Genomic DNA, 13,553 nt, shown 5'->3' on the forward strand with positions numbered 1-13,553 from the left:
TCTAAAGATGTAGAAAGGTGACTGCCTCTCAAGCAGCCATTTGACTAATGAAGTATAATTAAGATGATGTATCTTTCGTGAACATTAACAATTTGCTTGTGAGACTTTGTATATAGGATCCTATTTATTTACCAAAGCTAAGAAATCAATTGAATAGCTTCAACCAAAAGTCTAATGATACGATTCTTAGGAAAATAGCTTCTACCAGGCACACCTCGTAAATTTAAAAGTTTTTTCTTAATAAAGTGAACATTTATTAATATAAACAAAAGAAACTTTGGTAAGATTCATTGACTCTACCAATTCTTCTCTTCTCTTTTTAAAACTAAGCCAAATTGAAATTTTGGGATGATTACCAAAATCTATAGTAATAGAACTGCCAATATAATGGCAAGATAGAGAATAAATTAATGGAAAACAAGATAAATTTGTCCATTGCCCTTGGTAGATTTGAAGGCCATAGGGAAATATTTAAATAAAAATTTCACATCAATAATAAGCATAAAATACTGGTAGATAATAAAAATGACAAGAATATGTTTAGCATAGGAAAAATACATTTGCTAATATTGTCTGTGTGAAGAGCATCAATTTCAGTATTCCTCAACCATGGTTTGTGAAATGAGATTTACACAAGATTCGTCAGTATATAAATTACTCTGAAGGCATAAAGTGTGGTTTTCAGGGCCAAATTAACTGTTTCAGAAAACCCACACACTTTTAATATAGTGCTGTGTTGATGCTCTGAATTCTGTTCTAGAGGCCGAAAGAAATGTATTCATTATTTTACAAGCATCTCTTGCAAGTATCCCCTGAAGTTAGCATTTTACCAGGCACTGAACAAAATACAGGCAAAACAAACCCAGAACACAACAAGAGGCACAGAACAAAAATAAGAGTTAAAGAAGAGCCATGCTGATGCCCAAATCCTGGCGTGAAAGTTGAGACAAGATATATGAGTTACAGCTATACTCTTCCAGCAGTCAAATGTGTGTCCCCAAAGTGTACATATTCCAAACTATCTGGAAACAGTTTTGTTTTGTTTTTAAATCAACTTTAATTTGGGGCTAAAGCTCTTTTAAGGTCACTCCTGGCTCTAAAATTTTATGCTGTTATTATATTCCATCTTTCCTGGGAAGCAAAAAAAAAAAAAAACTAATTGATAGAAAATAAACTCATGCCTTTAATAGCTATTACTATATAGAAAGGCAGACATTTCATTACAGGTACTGAATCTACTCACGATGTTAGGAAAAACTTTGCAAAGTTTCTTAAAAATTCTTTGACTTTTCTCATTCTCCATAATAAATTGTTCTCTTTTCCTTCTTGTTAACAGTACTTTAAGAACACCTTTAATATAGTAATCATCTCCTTATAGTAGGGTTAGTTATACACTTCCCTGTCCTTTCTCCACCCCGAAATATGAGTTCCTCGAGGGTAGGGCCTGCCTTACTTTGTTTTCTTTTTAAAAAATTCAATTTAATTCAATTTTATTTTATTGTGATAAGAAAATTTAACATGGGATTTACCTTCTTAAGAAATTTCAAAGTGTGTAATACATTATTGTTGATTATAGATACAATGTTGCACAGCAGACCTCTAGAATTTATTACCCTTGCTTGACTATGATTTATGCCAGTTGATTAATAACTCCCCATTTCCTCCTCTCCCTAGCCCCTGGTAACCATTCCACTCTTTGATTCTGAATTTGACTGTTTTAGAAAACTCACATAAGTGAGTGCAGTATTTGTCTTTCTGTGACTGGCATATTTCACTTACTTCACTTACCATCCATGTTGTTGAATATTGCAGACTTTCCTTCTTTTCTAAGGCTGAATAGTAATCCATTTTAGGTACATACCATATTCTCTTTATCCATTCACCTGTTGATGGACATTTAAGTTATTTCCACATCTTGGCTATTTTGATAGTGCGGCAATGAATACAGGATTGCTAATATCTCTTCAAGTTTCTTATTTTAATCCTTTGGAAAGATATCCAGAAGTGGGATTGCTGGATCATATAGTCGTTCTATTAATAATTTTAATTTTTTGTGGAACTGTCATACTGTTTTCCATAGTGGCTGCTGTACCATTTCACATTCCCACCAATAGTGTTCAAGTGTTCCAATTTCTCTTCATCCTCACCAGCATTCGTTGTCTTTTTTTTTTTTTTTTGATAATAGCCGTCATAGCAAGTGTGAAGTAATATATCATTGTGGTGTTGATTCATATTTCCCTGGTGATTAGTGATGTAAAGCACCTTTTATGTACCTGTTGGCTCTTATTTGTATGTCTTCTCTGCAGAAATATCTGTTTAAGTCCTTAGCTCATTTTTAATCAGGTTATTATGTTATTTACTATTGAGTTGTAAGAGCTCCTTATATACATTTTGGCATACATCTGGTATCGATCTTTACCAGATATATGACTTGTAATACTTTCTTCCATTCCCTAGCATGCCTTTTCACTCTGTTATCTGCTTTGATGTGCAGAAACTTTTTTAGTTTGATGTAGTCCCAGTTGCTCATTTTTGTTTTTGTCATCTGTGATTTTGCTGTCATATCCATGAAATCATTCCCAAGACTAATGTCATGAAGTTTTTCACTAAGTTTTCTAACAGGAGTTTTACAGTTTCTGGTTTTAGGATTTAGTTCATTTCATTTTCAATTGATTTTTGTATATGGTGTAATATGGGGTCTAATTTCATTTTTTTTTTTTGCATGCAGATGTCCAGTTTTCCCACCACCATTTGTTGAAGAGATTCTCCTTTCCCCGTATTCTATTCTTGGAACCTTTGTCAAAGTTGACCGTATATACTTAAGTTTATTATGGGTCTCTCTATTATGTTCCATTGGTTTATTGTGTGTTTTTATTTCATTACAATAGTGTCTTAATTACTGTGGCATTATGATACATTTGAAATCAGAAAGTGTGATGCCTCTAGCTTTGACCTTCTTCCTCAAGATTGATCTGGCTATCCTTGGTCGGATCAATTTCGTTTTCTTGTTCTATACGAATTTTAGATTTTTCTTCATTTCTGTGAAAAATGCCATTCAAATTTTTCTAGGGATTGAATTGAATCTGTAGAATGCTTCTATTAGTACAGATATTTTAACAATATTACGTCTTCCAATCCATTAAAAATGGGATATCTTTCCATTTGTTTGTGTCTTATTTAATTTCTTTCATAAATGTTTTGTAACTTTTAGTATACAAGTCTTTCACTTTCTTAGTTATATTTTATTCCTAGTTATTTTATTCTTCTTAGTGCTATGGTACATGAAATTGGTTTTTAATTTCCTTTTAAATAGTTCTATTCCATGCATAAAATATAATTGATTATTGTATGTTGATCTAGTATCCTGAAACTTTACTGAATTGATATTAGTTCTAACAATTGTTAAATGGAATCTTTAGGATTTTCTATATATAAGATCATAACATCCTCAAATGACAACTTTACTTTTTCATTTCTGATTTGAATGTCTTTTATTTCTATTGCTTGCTTAATTTTTCTGGCTAGGATTTCCAGTACCCTGCTGAATAGAAATGGGGAAAGGGAGCATTCTTGCCTTGTCCCTGGTTTTAGAGGAAAATGTTTCAGCTCTTCATCATTGAGTATGATGTTTAGCTGTGAACATTTCATATATAGCCTTTGTTATTTTGGGGTAATTTCCTTCAATTCCTTGAGAGTGTTTATGACAAAAGAATTCTGAATTTTATCAAATGCTTTTTCTACATCTATTGTGATGATCATGTAATTTTTATCTTTTCCTTCTGTTAATGTGGGGTATCTTATTACTTGATTTTTGTATGTTGAACCATCCTTGCATCCCAGGGATAAATCCCACTTAGTCTTGGTGCATGATTCTTTTAATTAGATTTTGGATTCAGTTTGGTAGTATTTTGTTGAGGATTTTGCATCTACGTTTATGAAGAATATTGGCTTGTAGCTCTCTTTTTTTCGTTATGTCTTTGGCTTTGGTAATGGGGCAATGCTGGCCTTGTAAAATGAGTTTGACAGTTTTCCCTTCTCTTCAATTTTTTGGAAGAGTTTGAAAAAGATTGCTATTACTTCTTATTTAAATGTTTACAAAATTCACCAGTGAAACCATCCACTCCTGTTCTTTTCTTTGTTGGGAGGTTTTTGATCACCGATTCAATTTCCATACTAGTTAGATGTCTGTTCACACTTTATATTGCTTTATGTTTTAGTATTTGTAGGTTGTATGTTTCTATAATAGGAATTTATCAATTTCTTTTAGGTTATCCAGTTGGTTGGCATATAATTGGTTATAGTATTCTTTATTATCCTTTTAATTACTGTGGTATCAGTTTCAATGCCTCCTCTTTCTTTTATGATCTTATTCATTTAAGTCTTCTCTCAGTCTAGCTAAAGATTTGTCAATTTTTTTATCTTAAGAAAAAAAAACCCAACTCCTAGTCTTATTTTTTCTATTGTTTTTTTATCTATTTCACTTATTTCTGCTCTAATCTTTGTTATTTCCTTCCTTCTTCTAGGTGGCTAGACTGTGTTGAACCCATTAGAGCTCCAAGGCCGGCAAGACAGAAAACAGTTTTCTGGGAAGCTTCCTTATAATAGTTGTGGCACTAGATGTATGAACCAACCTCTTCCCACTCCCAGGTGAAGCTGGGTGCCAGGGAGTCTGTTCTTGACAGTAGGCCCTGCACCAGGAGTAACTTCTCTAGTGAGAAAGTGCCCCAAACTTTGGACTTAGTTTGTTCTTCTTTTTCTGGTTACTGGTAATGTGAGTTATTTATTTGATTGTTTTTTCTTTTTTGATGTATACATTTATTGTTGTGAAGTTCTCTCTTAGTACAGCTTTCACTGTATCTCGTAAGTTTTTGTATGTTGTAGCTCGTGTTTGTTTGTCTCAAGGTATTTTCTAATTTCCTTTTTTGTTCCTTCTTTGACTCAAAGCTTATTCAAGAGTGTGGTGTTTACTTTCCACCCATTTGTGAACTTTTCAGTTTTCCTTGTGCTATTGGTTTCCAGTTTCATTCCATTATGGTCAGAAAAGACTAAGGTATGATGGCAATCTTCTTAAATTTTTTAAGACTTATTTTGTGACTTAACATGTGATCTATTCTGGAGAAAGATCTTTATGTCCTTAAGAAGAATGTGTATTCTGCTGCTGCTAGATGAAACGTTCTGTATATGTCTGTTAGGTTCATTTAGTGTATACTGTTATTTAAGTGTTCTACATCTGTATTTATCTTCTGTCTGGCTATCTGCCTATCTTTGAAAGTGGGGTACTAAAGTCCCTACTGTTATTATATTGCTGTCTACTTCTCCCTTCAAATTTGTCAATGTTTCCTTTCTATATTTAGGTGCTCTGATGTTGTGTGTGTGTGTGTGTGTGTGTGTATAACTGTTATATCTTCCTAGTTTATTGATCTCTTTATCATTATATAATGACCTTTGTCTCTTGTGATAGTTTTTGACTTAAAGTTTATCTTGTCTGATGTAAGTATAGATATCCCTGTTCTCTTTTGCATAGCATCTTTTTCCATCCCTTAACTTATAAACCTGTGTGTGTCCTTAAATATAAAGTGATTTTCTTATAGATAGCCTGTAGCTGGATCTTGTTTTCAAATTCATCCAGCCACTCTATGATTTTTGATTGTGGAATTTAATCTATTTAAATTTAAAGTAACTATTGATACAGAAAAATTTACTATTGCCATTTTGTTTGTTATTTTCTGTTAATGTTGCAGTTTTTTTGTCTGTCTTTTCCTGTATTAATGTCTTTCTTTTATGTTTGTTGATTTTTTATATTGATATTCTTTGATTCTGTTCTTTTTTTCTTTTATGTAACTTCTACAGTTTTCGTGTATGTGTTTACCTGAGGGGTCACATAAAATATCTTTTAGCTATAACAGTTTATTTAAGCTGATAACAACAAGTTCAATCACATACAGAAGCCCTACATGTTGACAACCTCACCCCACACACATACTTTATGTTATTGTTGTCATGATTTATATCAATTCATATTGTATATGTCTTAACATTTTTAGCTATATTTATTTTTGATACTTCTGTCTTTTAAATTCTATACTAGAGTAAATAAAAAGTGATTTATCCAGCACCATTACAGTAATGCAGTATTCTTTATTTATCTATGTATTTACCATTACCAAAAGTTTCATACTTTCTTATGCTATCATGCTACTGTTTAGCATACTTTTATTTCAACTTGAAGAAATTGCTTTAGCATGTCTTGTAAGCTAAGTCTAGTGGTGATGAATTTTCTCAGCTATTGTTTCTCTAGAAAAGTCTTTATCTCTTCTTTTCTGAAGGATAAATTTGCTGGATATAGTATTCTTGATCAGCAGGGTTTTTTTTGTTTTTTGTTTTTTTTTCTTTCAGTACATTTAATGTACCATTCTGCTCCCTTCTGGTCTACAAGGTTTCTGTTGAAAAATATAATGATTATATTATTACGTTTCCCATGTATATGACAAGTGACTTTCCTCTGTTGCTTTTAAAATTCTTTTCTCTTTCTCTCTCTCTTTTTTTCTTTTTTTGACAATTTGATTATAATGTACATCAGTGTGGATTTTATCTTATTTGCTATCCTTTGAGCTTCTTCAATTCGGATATTTGTTTTCTTCCCCAGATTTGGGAAATTATCAGCCATTATTTCTCTGAATAAGTTTTCTGGTCCTTTCTCTCTGAGACTCCCATATTGCATATGTTGGGCTGCTTGATGTTTTCCATAATTCCCTTAAGCTTTATTCATGTTTTTTTTTTCTTTTTGTTCTTCTGACTGAATTATTTCCAGTGACCTCTCTTCGAAATTGCCAATCTTTTCTTTGCCTTGAGTTAGTTTGTTGTTGAACCCCTCTAGTGAATTTTCAGTTCAGTTATTGTATTCTTCAGCTCTTTGATTACTGCTTGGTAATTTATAATAGTTTCTCTCTCCTTGTTGAGTGCACTTTGTTTATACATTCTTTTCTTGGCCTTAGTAATCATCTTTATTAGAGTTATTTTTACTTCTCTGGTAAATTATATAATTCCATTTTATTAGGGTTGAAATCTGGAGATTCATCTTGTTCCTTTGTTTAAAACATTTTTGCCCAATTTTTTATTTTTCTTGATTCTCTGTGTTGATGTCTACACATTAGATAAACCACTCTTCCATTCTTCATGAACTGGGCTTGTACAAAAGAAGACCCCATCAGCTTAGCCAAAGATTCCTGGGGCCTCTACCAACTCTTTGCCTCACGAGGGACAAGTAGGAAGCTGTGGTTTTTGTTCACTCTCTTTGTACTGAACCAAGAGTGGGGGTTATGACATATACCAGCCATGCCACTGTAATTATTCTCTTCTGGGCAGCCAGACCATGCTGGGTCCATCAAAGCTCCTGGGATGGTGAGACAGATGCTAGTTTCTCGGGCAACACTGGATGAATGGTTCAACTCTTTTCCAGCCCAGGGAAAGTGGAGAGCTGAGGTTTTTGCACATGCTTACTCTGTGCTGAGCAAGGGCAGGATAAATGCCGTCTATTAGCCCAAGCCGCCACCTCCATTCTTTCCCCAAAGGCTAGGCTGTGATGACTCATCAGAGCTCTGAGGCTGATCACATTGCCTTGCACCAAGGGCAAGTTTTCCAGTGAGGGAGTGTCCCAAATCTCCTACTGGCCTCAGTGAGTCAGAGTTTGCATTCTTCTAGGTTGCTGGAGCTTTTCAATTAGTTTCTAATTTCTCACAAAGGGAATTTGTTCATGGGTTGTTGTCCAGTTAGTGTTTGTCAAGGAAAGGATGGTCCAGGGCTGCCTGTACTGCCATGTTGCAGTCATTACTCCTACCTTGCTTTCTTATCCTAGTGCTTGCTTGACACAGATTTGGTGCTCAAGAGATGTTTGAATAAATAAATTGATGAGTTGAACAGATACTTTTAGAGAAAAGTAGTTAGAAAAAAAGATTTTACTCCAGAGAATAATGTGTAAAATCTTACTTTTAGTTAATGCAAAACAAAATAGAAAAGGCATAAAGTAAATAAAATATTTTTAAGGTAGCATTATCTGTTATTTCTCCCTAATTCTTAACAATCTACAATTTAATTATATTTTTACCTAGGTAGATTTAGTTTTTCAATATAATATGATTTTTTACTAGTAGCCTGGTAATTGTTATTTATTTTTGTTATCACAGATAGCCAGGGTGAATGCTAAAATTTATACGTGAAATAAAATAGTTAAAAGATAAATTATGGGTGCTCTGAATGTAGTCTCATACACTCACTACATACCTTACTAAGGTATTTTCTGCCCTTATATAATGCAGTTTAAGCCCATGATTTTAATGATAATGGTTGTGGTGGTGGTGGTAATGATGGTGATGATGCCAGTATTGATGATGATGACAGTCACCACTGTTAATTACATGCACTGAATGCTTACTATGTATTAAACATTTTGGAGATATTAATTGATTTAATTATTGTGACATCTTGTTGAACTTATTTTTTGCTCAATTTATTAACAAAGAATTAGCTTCAAAGACAATAGCAAATTGACTATCATCTCCAGGTTATAGTTGGAAGAAGTGGTCTGGAAGCCTGATCATTCTAGAGTATACATAGCACTCTATTGGTAATGAAATCAACAAACTAAATACAAAATTGGATAACAATCAGAATCAAACTATTAAATATCATCAGCATGTTTACATTGCATTAATTCACTTCTTAAAATTTATTTTACCTACATATGCAATTTTATATAAATGCATTTTGAATGTGATCATATCAAAAAGATTTTTTTTTTTTTTTTTTTTGCTTTGTGTGTGTTAAAGATTTTTTCATGTTTTTTTCCTGGATCACTTCTGTACCCTACTTCCCTATTAAATCATACTTTTTCCACATCAGGCAATCCACATTAGTAAACCAATGTGATTCTTTCATATTTTTCTCTATTCTCACATAAGCATGTATAAATGTACATATACACAGAAATATATACTTATATGTGACAGGCTTTTTAAAATAATTGTGTGTTTTATAAAACTATGATTATATTATACTCACTTTTCCTTAACTTACTCTTCTCAGTTGGCAATACTTGTACCCTGTTGAAATCCCTGCAAATTAATTTCTATGCCTTTAATTCTATTTAATGCATATCATGGTATGGATATACCATAATTGATTCAACCACTTCATTATTAATGTACATTCATTTTGTTTCTAATTTTTGGATTTATGAACAATGCTTTGACAAATATGTTTATATAAATATTCTTATGCACTTATATTAATTCTGTGACAGTGCAATTATTATGTATCTTACAAAAAATGTGACAACTCTCATTTCTAGGGATACATGAAATTGCCTATCACCCTGTTCCTCACATCCATCCTTATTCTTACCAACAATATGTATTACCAAAATTAATTTTTTAATCTGATAGCTTAAAATGGCATATTGTTGCTTTAATTTATAATACACTGCTAGTGGGTTGGGACATCCTATCATATGTTTCTTCACCATTGGACGGTTTGGATCTTTGAAATTATTTTTTAAATCTTTTGGTTATTTCTCTATAGGGGTATGGTGCCCTATTAATATTAAGTTTCTGCCTATTCTTTCTGCTGTAATTTTTTCACAAAGTATATTTGTATTCAATTATTTTGATAGGTACCCTTTTTATATAAGTTAATTTTTTCCTAAATAATTTATTTTATAGTTTCTGAATTTCTTACTTAGTCAAAAAATTCCCTGATTGTAGATTGTATTATCAGGATACTAGATTTTCTTGGGAATTTCCTTATTGTTTTATTTTCTCCAGAGTAGCAATGTCTGAAATATAATGCTAGTCACAAATGTGAGTCATATAATTTAAATTTTAAATTTATTATCAATCATATTTTTAAAGAGTAAAAAGAAACTGAAAAAATTAATTTTAGTATATATTTTATTAATCCAACATATCCAAAATGTTGTTGTTTCTGACATACATTCATTACAAAAAATTATAAATTAAATGTTTTACATTTTCCCAAACTGAGTGTTTGAAATCTCATGTGCATTTTACAAAAGAATCTGTTTGCTTTTGCTCAATAGATTCATACATCTATTTGATTTTAGTTGATCCATAGCCACATGTGGCTGCTGATTACTGTATTGAACAGGGCATATCTGGAATATAATTTTTGTGGCAGAAAATGGCTGTAACTTATTTCTTCCTGATATACAGACATTTGTTACAGTTTTACATATTAATATATTCTCCGTTCTATTTAACAGGTCTATTTTTTAATTTCAGTGTCAATAACATTGATTTAAGTATAATAGTTTTAAATTGTATTCTGATAGTAGATAAGGTAAGCACCCCTCACTAGTATCCTTTATACAAATTCTCTTGGGCATATTTATTTATACATATATTACATTATATTTAAGTATATATTATGTGTGTTTGTAGTAATTATGTACAAATCATTTTAATTTTGTAAATTGTACAGAAAAATGATTGATTTTGTATATTTATCTTGTATCCAGCAACCTTGCTAAATTTAATTATTAGTTGTAGTTGATTTTTGTAGATTCCATCATATTTCCATATAGATGATCATATTATCTGCCAATAAAGAGTATTTACATTCTTCCTTTACAATATGTAAAGGAAGAAATAACTTTTCAATTATTTTTCTTGCCATATTGCACATGCTAGAATCTTCATTATGATGTTGAATAGAAGTGGTGAAAGAAGACATCTTTATCTTCTTCTTGATATAAGAAGGAAACCATTAAGTCTCTTACCATAAGTTTGATGTTATTTTCATAGATGCCTTTTATCAGGTTAAGGAAATTCCCTTCTAATTTTGCTATAAATTTTTATTAGGAATGGATATTAGGTTTTCTCAAATGCTCTTTCTGTATCTATTGAGGTGATTATATAAATTTTATTTTTGAATCTTTAAATATAATAAATTTTATTGATTGATTTTTTTCCATGTTAAACCAACCTCTCATTCCTGCAATAAACTCTGCTTGAGGGTTTTGAAGAGCTAATGTGTGTTAGATACAAGTAGGAGTTATAAAAATTTAAAAATCTCAATACCTCATCTGGAATAAAATACAGTGTAGGTAACATAAATAATTAAATATATATTATATGTAGAAGTATATGCTATATGGAAGCATAAATAGTAATTACAAATTTGTCACTATGAAATAACTCATCTTCAAGAAATATCTTTTTTCCTATATAATCATCTCATCTACCATATATTAATACATTGACCCAAGATATCAAATATTTTTCTGACATTAGCAATATAAATCAATAGGAATAGGCTTATTATGTTGCCAAGTATGATATCATATAGACCAACTGTTTTTTTTAAACTTATACACTCAGTCAAATGTGTACTTACCATATTTCACAGACATTAAAAATTTTTGTCCCATACAGAAATTTTCACTACAAACAAAAAAAAACTAAAAGTAAACAGCAAATTAAGAAAACATACCCTTTTACTTTTAATTAGAGATAAAACTTACAATATGTGAAAGTCAAGAAGTAAACAGTTCTCTGAAATTAATAAAAAATTAAATTAAATTTATAAAAAAGCCCTGGAGACTATACCTATTCACCTTCATTAACAATGACATGGAATACATGAAATTTTTACTTAACTTTGTGTACTATGCATGTATGGCAATAGATTTTCCATTCTCTGGAAGCATTTCAAAATGTGTGAGACATACCACATACTGGAACATTATTGCCACATACTCATTAATGATTAAGAAGTAAACAGTGCTACTTTCCAGTAAGATGAGTGACATTACAACTTCTCATCAGTGGAAATTACTTCAGTATCTTAGCTATAATCTCAAAATGTTTATAAGTCAATGTATAACAAAATTTAGATTGTGAGAAGTTATATTTATAAAGGGCTGCCTGAAGGATAAGCAATTCATGCATCTCTATAGGAAATCTCAAGTTTATTTCTGGATCAATCTGACAGCCAAAAGCTGTACAATTTAACTATATTTTTTTACCCTTTATATTATTGCTTTTACTTCGACATTCATATAAAAAAAAGTCTTATTGTAATTTCTATTATAGGGATATAGTAGAGGTCACTTAAATAACAATACTTGGCAAATATTTTTCACAGACCATTTTCAGAAAGTTTACTTATCCTAAGTATTAATAACTAACACAGAAGGATTCTTCTCTCTTGCTTTGGCAACTAGTACACTTAAAATCAAATTTCTTACCCACTTTGAACTATTGAGCACAGCTCAATGGCTTGGCACACTTTGAATTGACTTCACAATTTTTCCATAATTATCTTTTCATTTTGATTTTTTTACCATTATGTTATTGTAATTTTATGCTTTTTGATAGATTTCTTAATTTTTTAAATGAAGCAATTTGCTAATATGAAAAATGCTTGAGAATAATTGAAGTTTTATTTATAAAAAAAATTCTACACACAGATAGATTTTATAAGTCACAGAATAAGCCATGAAGACAAAAGATTGATAAGTGTTGATGGTAGTCAAGAAAAGGGGACAGATACAAAGAATGGGAGTCTTTGTCAGTGTACTCCTAAATCACATGCCTTGGCATCCCTTGGTGAGAGAATGAGAAGCCTGGCACAGAGAGAAGGAGGAAGAAGACCGAAAGTATGCTCTACCCAATCAGTTTGCCTAGATTTTATTGTCTCTTCAAAACTCAATATTGCCAGACATCTTGGGTTTTCTCCACACTAAAAACCTCTTATCTCCATTTTAGGAAAAACGATGATAAATATATTTTTGTCTATAAGAATATATAAATTCAAAGCATTTGTTAAAAATCAATTTCAAATAGAGCTGCTCCTCTCAAACATCAGAACTTTAGAAAGTGTGGCCCTAACTCTGTCCAATGATAGAATTATTTTGAAATTAAAGAAAGAACATTTTTAACTAGTGAATAGCTTGCACCTTTTCATATAGCTTTTGGTTCAAAGTGCATTGTAGGATCAACTCAGATTTCATTTCTTGGGATAAGAAGTCAATTTAAGGAATTATAAATGAAACTTAGATGTCTTGTTATAATGCTCATTGATTGCTATATCAGTTATTTATTGCCACATGAGTGTACATAATAGACAACTTGGTGGCATGTAAGAAGAAACATTTATTAAACTCATGTGGCTGCAAGGTGTAGCTAATTTGGGCCAGACTCACTCATGAGTTTGCATCAGCTGCAGGGCATCTAGACAACTTTGCTGTTATTGTCTGGCTCACAGACATATGTACATAGGGGCGGTCTGGCTGTTAGTTGATCTATGATGGCCTGGCCAGCACTGCTCATGCATGTTTTATCCTCTAGCAGTTTAGCCCTGGAATATTTTCATAAGACTGGCGGAAATGCAAAAATATATAAGCGCAATGGAAAAAAGCAACTTTCAAACCTCACTTTGGTCACATTTGCTGACTTCCTACTAACCAAAGCAAGCAACAGGGCCAAGGGTAGAGTCAGAGTAAAATAACACTACAAAGTTATGTGGCAAAAGTATAG

This window comes from Propithecus coquereli, unplaced genomic scaffold, assembly GCF_000956105.1.
Source record: "Propithecus coquereli isolate 6110/MARCELLA unplaced genomic scaffold, Pcoq_1.0 Scaffold213, whole genome shotgun sequence".
Lineage (NCBI taxonomy): Eukaryota > Metazoa > Chordata > Mammalia > Primates > Indriidae > Propithecus > Propithecus coquereli.